Raw genomic sequence first — 8351 nt, 5'->3', positions numbered from 1 at the left:
TCATCTAAATGTGTTATTTATTGGTGCATTGAATCCCATATTCTTATCAGTATTTTGCTTATTAGAAGTAACGCTTGGTTCCAATTTGGCACCAGAAGTAAATTAACCAATCACGACGCGGTGGATCGTCAGAACTGTCGTTTGGGATTGGTCAACACACTTGTGTTGCCTACAAGTGGGAATCAAGCTTTGATTAAAAACAGTGTTGGTGAATTAAAAAGCAATCAACTATAAAGACATAACCTTTCTTTATATGTATTTAGAAATAAAAGGCATAAAAGCCACCGTAATCAACAACCAGAGCATGGGTTTAGGCATTGTGAATCTGCAGATATTAATCAGGAACTGTCCACGTAGCAGGTAAAGTTATACTTTGTCTTAATGGGAATGGAATCAACAACAAATCATCGATCAAACTATCAATTTTCTACTACTGTTGATACTATCGATAAAATCGTAGTTGAGACAATAAAACAATTATATGACCTGATCTAGTTTTAGATAAAAGGAAAGCGTACCGAAATGTATAACAGGAGATCTTATGTAATAAGCACGGGTGGATATTATATCTTTCAATAACAATTTATTTCCATCACCAGTGACCTAACGTGACATTCAATCGAATATTAAGAAATGGTTCCGACAAAAGAACGTTCTGCTTTTATACGATTTAATATATCATCTCCATATTTATGATGGCTTAATTGCAATATAATCAAACACTTTCAAACAACCCGATGGATAAAGACAAGATCTGGGTCTATTTTCCTGATATCTTTTGAGACAGCCTATATTCCGAGGACACCCTTTTAAGGGGACACTTTCCCGAAAAACGAATGAGGGAAAATAATGTTTTAACACTACGGCCAATATCTCATGGGAAACTCCGGGTAAGACTTCTGGATTTTCTACAGTTATATTTGACTAAATTGTTATTATTCGGTTTTTTAGTTTTTCTTATTTCTTATATCGTTGAGAAATAAAGTATACCGATCTGTAGGCCTACACAATATCCGTAATAACAAGGCGCCAAAACGGAACTGATTACACCGTCACACAATTTTATTGATTGTGATGATATGTCTCATGTTAGCGAAATGTGTGTGGCAAAGTATCACACTAAACACGTTAGCATTGTATTTACACTCTAGACTAACATTAATACACAACTATGCATTAAAAAAAAGTCATAATTTCCAACGCAATTAGGTATAAATAGATAAATCAATCTGTATAACTCATTTTGTGTTTTCCCACCAGACCGTGTATTAGATTTAAATCTCTTTTTACCGATTATTATAATTACGTTGAGCTAAATGCAAAGCAGCTTTAAAAAAAAATAGTATTTCTGTTTTTATAGGCCTAAATGACCATACTCGAATAATATCGATTTGTAGATTATAAAATGTGTTTTAAACATAACATGGGGTTTTCAGCTGTATTGAATCCTTTATATTTAGGCAGATGCTTACCATCTTTTTGGAAACAATCGTTCATATTATTATCAAGGAATGATTGAATTAATGAATCCATGTACTTATTAAATTTGTAAACGAAAAACGAATATGGACCTTGGAAAAATTATGTATGTGCATAATTAACGTGATTATTAATATAAAGTCCTTTATAGTACCGCAATTACGGTGATAACATTCATTTTACCGTGTTCCTTAGTAATTATTATCAACTCATTTTCAAAAATACAAAGTGTATCGTTTAATGATATTTTGATAATAATTACCGTATTAAAAGAGTAAGCCTTAAATATGTCGATCTTTATAAATGTAAAAAATGAAATATATACATGCGCTAATTTACAGCTATTACGTTGAATATCGTAGTGCGATTCTGTGTTGTTGTATCATGAATTGATAGCAAATGTTTTACTTAAACACATAGTATAATGAACTGTACGGTAATTATAGTGAATTATCAACATAAAAAGAAATTTAAATAGTTTTGTTGAAATATCCTATAGCGCATAAGAAAAAAAGGATAAAACGGTTATTAATGAACAGCACATAATCAGGTACTTAGGAAAATATCGAGTTAAATAATGTGTCTGCGAGTATAGTACATGAAATTGTTATATTAAACATAAAACTAATCTTTAATAAATAAACGTTACTTTTACATTTAATTATTGTATCAAAATATTTTTTTTTGTAACTTAGCAACTAACTATGCTAATTTTGCAAACGTGAATGTCACCAACGAATAGTAAATACTAATCATACATAAAATAGTAGGCCCATCGTAGCATGATATTATAAATCGTGGCCTAGGCCTACGTGGTAAAGTAAGAAAACAATAAGAAAGCCGGTCTTAGAAATTAATGTCCTACCTTATTGTAGTATATGACATAAATTGTATTACCATAGGCTGTGGAAAACGTTGACGAAATTTCAATAAATGGTGACACGATAACTTAGATACTTCAAATTGATGATCGATTTTACGTGCAAACAGGTATCGTTTATAATTATACGCAGAGGGCGCTTTAGAACACTCTATTGTCAATTAATCTTTTCCAAAAGAATTAAAAAAGTCGATGTTTATTTAAATAAATATAGAAATTAAAATAACTAATATAATATGCACATGTTCATCATACTTGGACAACTTACAAAATGGTTTAGATACTTCGACCAAAACAAACTTAGTTCATTCTATAAAATGTACAATCTGGAAAAAGAAGGCCATAATACATGGCTGCAGTCGCGTGCTCAAATTTGAGTTAGTGTTTACAGACCAATCGACCGACCAACCGACACAATGAGCTGTAGAGTCAAAATAGAGAACATATGCGCTGATGTTAACGAGTCAAAATGTTTGTGCTTGTGAATTACACAAATAAATAATCTTCTTAGATCTATCTTATATTGTTGTTCAGATACGTATTATTCTATACAATACATTTTACAACACAGCCAAAAAAACGTATAATAAAGCGTATACTTACAGTTAGCAAATCAAAAAACCATTTCAAAGAAAAAAAAATCTGCTGACGTGTTACCGTACAATCATGATAAGTCCAAAGTGATGTGAAAACTCAATGATGCAGAAATTTGTATTACGATGATTCTCGATGTGCTAAATTGATTGGACACTATATATTAAATATTACCGCAAGCATTTTTTTTTTACATAAAGACCGTCATTCCTCCTCCCTCGAAAGGTATGGGTTAAATTCTAAGCAAATATAAACACTCGTATGGAAAAGGTTAAGCATCTGACTTCACAAGCTAAAACAAAGCGTTAAAGGCCGATTTGTGTAGGGTGTGTTCATATAATGTCACATAATGAATCAAGAGTTGTATCATTATTGTTTTAAATAGCTTACCTCTACTGTGTGATGACATAAGAGATAATCAACAGAAGATCTTGTAATATTACCTTAAATTACCGTGCTGAGAAAGTCTTAGGGTGTACTGGACAGTTGTCAACTTACATAGCCGTATAGATACAGCTTAGAGATAAATTGAACAAAATATGACCACCTTGCTTGTATGAACATGAACAACAACTGTATATTGCTTTATACATTAAATTTCGCAGTGTGTGAACCCCACTTCAAACAATATTCTGCAATTCAACAATATTTGTTTTACAATACAATATTTACAATCTTTTGTGCAGACCTTCAAGATATATTTAACTTGGTTTTTTAAAGAAATTATTCTTTATCATCACTTTCAACATGAAAGTTATCCATGTCCATACAAGTAGCAACAATGGAACTTGAATTGAATGGACGGACTGGCGTAATATTGTATTTTGTCGATGAACAACAATTTGGTTTTTCACTAACATCCACTTAAAGGTGCAGTTATATATATTACCTGTCGTCAAGAGAACATGGAAGATCGATATGGTATGCTTTAGCAAACTTCTAAAACGTCAAAAACAAATTAATAATAGTTAATACTGGGAAAAAGAAGCCGATGATGGATGTCATATTTTCGTTACCTTATAACGTTTCAGGCTATCGTTTTAAAATCAATCTACATCCTGTCACTTGTGATATCCTAGATCATACGACAACGATAATCACCTAGTGGCGACAGTGACAAAGAATCAACAAACATTGAAGCAAAAGTTTTGATACAGTTTAACCCGATGCTAAATATACTATTTTACTATGCGTAAATATGAAATATATATATATTATTCAGATCGATGACCAGAGCACAGCAATCATCGACACCCTACAGTATACCCACTGTACCAGCCTGTTATACCATGGAGGTATGGTTATACTCAACTATTAATATAGAAGTTTACTTTACACCAATGTAGTAGTCAAGTCTGACATACCGACGTACCGTTTGGTCGATAGAAACTCCGAATGTGAATTGAATTTTGGTCCAAGAAAAGTCTGGTTTGGAGAGTTTCCCATTTTCATAGATTCCGTTTTTTTGTTTGTTTTTTTAGCATATATAAGGAGGTGATCCATCCAGCAATTATCCGAGTGGAGTGGAGGATTATAATTTATCCAGGGTGGTATCAAAATAGGTTATTATTTGTATACTTCCCTGATTAATCAAACTACAAAAAAATGGGTAGGCTATTTAGAAATAAGGATGGCCTGGGGCAAAAATGTCGACGATTAATGTAGTATTGACCACAATCAAGATTGATAGGACCATCATATTTTGAAATTATGATAGAATGTTAGAAAGATCACCAACGTCGGTATAAATCAGAACGTATGATTGTTACCTATAGAGACACGTGTTTCATGCAATATGATCTTTATATAATTGGATAAAAATTAGGCCTGCTGATTGAATTGCAAGATAATGCAAAACGTTTAATGAATCCAAATTACCATTCAACAATGCATACGAGACCCTAAAACAGTAAGCACATTAAGATATTAAATGTTAAATCGCTATGTTATAGGATCACAACTTCTATAACCCCTGCTTAATAATTAACAATTAACTATCGATGCAATAGACACTGATGTCAAGGTCGATACAGAGTTTATATTTAACTACAACTCCTCATCCTTTGAGGGACATCCGTCTATCTGATGCACATCCCTACAAGGGCACAATCCAAAAAATGTGTAGGCCAATTTTATCAAGGAAATAAACTTCCTCTTTTACCTGCTGCAGCTAGGCCACTGAGCTCCAAAGAATGGAATACATCTACGCTATTTTTAAATAGTTTAGAACCTTATCAATATTTAATATGGATCTAATGTATCATGCCTACAGTTTTTATTTACAAAATAATAAAATAAATGTTAATTAAAATTCTGCAATAAAATAACCATCCATTGCATATCACGGTCAGCCTAAACGTCCGCTAACCGTTACTGCTCTTGTGAAAATTGACCTTAAGGCCAAGTAGCCTACAACTTTATTATTCATCAATAATAAGCTTTTAGTATAAAAAAGTAGACTTACTTTTAGGCCTAAGACTAAGTTCCTAACAACCTAATAATCAGAAACGTATCTAATCCTAGAATAGCTAGGCCCCTCTATTCCGTTCTAGGTAGTTCTAGAGTAAGAAGACCGTCTACGACATTAAGCCACTACTTAGGGCTTAGGGCGCCTACTAGGCGACCAAATAAGTTCGAACCGCAGACGCAACATTCATTTCATGTCATTCTAGGCGGCTAGGCCTAGCTAGCCTTGTGTGAGGCACAATTACACATCCAAATACACACTACTTACCTCAAATAACGTAATCCTGTTACCGGTAGAAAGTTGTAGCAGACTATTCCTAGGCATGCATCAAGAAAATATATTATGAAATGAAACAGAAATCATTTCAGACCAATTTCAGTCCAGAGCGATAGCTTGTGATTATTCAGCAGCAGCGATCACTATGCATTCCATGACAGAAACATTCGAATATCACCACGGCAATCGTCTGTACGCGCAGCGCGCGCTTTCTCCCCGGTTGCTGAGTAGCCAATCAGATAACGTAAACTAGTCTTGGCAACTTCTAACCAATCAGAAAACCAACCAATATGAAAAGTATCACATTATTATTAAGGACTCATGGAAATGATGTATATTATCGCATTTCATATTTTTTTTATTGTTATACTTCATTATCTTATTTATTTATTATTATATTGAACATCAAGATAGGCCTACATTGTAATAATGATATAGAAGATTACAAATGTTTTACCGGTACTGTAAAAATAACATCCAGTAAAGAAATAACAAAAAACAATGCATAAGCCTCCCTAAATCTTTATTAAAATTCTCTTGCAAACACACAATTTTCAAGCTACTATTCTTTACATACTTCTTCATATTTTCTTGATTTCAAATACAGTACAATATATTATATACACCAGTCTGTTGTATAGTATATACAATTAAAAATACGTCCATTCTTCGCAATGTATAGTCTTAATTATTTTATAAATGTTCATCTATCTATAAAAACAACATTTAAATGGTTCACAGAGTCATTTCAGATACAAAAATATGAAATATTTATAGGATACCAAATACTTGTATAAGAGGTAAATAATAGTTTGGTATGATTTTATTTTCACTACATAAATTAAAGTAATTAAATTAAATTGATTATGAGTTATCTTTAAATTGAAAATATTAGATAACTACTCCAGAGTCATCAACTGAAGTTTAGCTATTACGATCATCAAACTTACAATAGTAGCCTAGCCTATAGCTATATTATATCTATTTAATTTTGTATATTTCCTATCAAACTTCACTCAATTCTCGATACTTTCTCCAGTATCATATGATAACTTTGTAATTAGAGCATCACATGTGTTTCACATATCAACTAGATGATGAATTACAGAATTTTCCTATGACACTGGGCAAATATTGCAATATGTGGAGGACACAACACTAAGAATTGGGTTCAAAAGTTTTATAAAGATAGCAACACAATGTATAAAAAGAAATTCTTATTACATTAATAAATTATACTGTATATCTAATGTAATTGAATATTAAATGTAAGTTATAAACTCACTGGCATATTATTATTGGATACAAAATTACTTTCTGACAATAACAAAGAAAACAATAAGTATTTTGTGGCAAGTTGATACTATGACATTTTAAAGAAAAAAAAGTCATTTTATTTTTCAAACAAAACCATCAAAATACAACTAAAATTGCACGGTGACATTATAGTACTTTGTAAGGGCAAAACGCAAGATCTATTGAATAAATTCATATACAACGCTATTAAAACAAAAATAAAAGAGTCACCACCTAGGTTAAACGCTATACGACTATTAAAATAACTTTGGAAAGACTATATTTCATGTGGAGGGCACATCTGAAACAACCGTGTTAGTTAGGCTTGAAAGCATATCAGTTTTATCAACATATACCGTACATTAGATTAATGTGCATTTGCCATAATGATACAAAATAATGTACTAAATAATTAGAACCACTTAAGCAGAAAAAGTATACTTGGTACTAAGTCAGCACTATCACTTAATAATCTTTAAAATTGAAAACAATCTCTCAATATGAACATGAAATAAAAGTCACATGAGTTGACGTTTAGATTCAATTAAAACCACATACAAATACCCACTGATACAATGTCTTAATTCCCATTCTAAAGAAGGCTGAAACATTTAGTATCTAGTTTTACTGCCATGTATCCAAATGTATGCATTCAAAAAACAAGAAAGGGATTTTCTTTATTTCTAAAATGTGATTGAATACGTTTATTAATAAGCCAATGGTTGTTATTAACCTTTGTTTGTATCCAATCACATTATTCATATTTACATGAACATGTGTTTAAATTAGAGTGTTTTATATCATAATTGGGTTATATATAATTATCTACACTTTACATGTTATAATATCACAAATATAAATATATTAATTACATTGCATTACTGTCTTATCAATTAGTTAGTTAGTGTTAATTTAATGTTTTGTGTTAAAAAAAAACATTGAATTTGACACCTAAGCAGGAACCTGTATATTTTGGAAAAGAAAGACCCAAAGGTGATACAGTATTCAATGTAATTGTGCACAAAAACACAAAATGTTTATACAGAAGGATTCTTATTAAAGGGACACAAGTATTAGGGGTTGCCTGCAGTGTTAAAACATTTCCCTCGTTTTCATAAGAATGTCTCCCCCGAGTGGTGTTGGCTGTAGTGTTAAAAGATATACTGTATCTCCCCTCTTTTCACAGTAATGTCTCCCCTGAGTGGGGTTGGCTGTAGTGTTAAAAGATATATCTCCTCTCGTTTCACAGTAATGTGTCCCTTGAATAAGGGTGTCCTGAATAAGGGTGTCCTAAAGAAGGGGTCTACTGTATACCAACATTTCAAAGAAACTATTTGACCTACTTAATCTATACACCTT

The sequence above is a fragment of the Antedon mediterranea genome, chromosome 3, assembly GCF_964355755.1.
Source record: "Antedon mediterranea chromosome 3, ecAntMedi1.1, whole genome shotgun sequence".
Lineage (NCBI taxonomy): Eukaryota > Metazoa > Echinodermata > Crinoidea > Comatulida > Antedonidae > Antedon > Antedon mediterranea.
The sequence above is the reverse complement of the archived record's forward strand: the minus strand, read 5'-3'. Positions refer to the sequence as shown.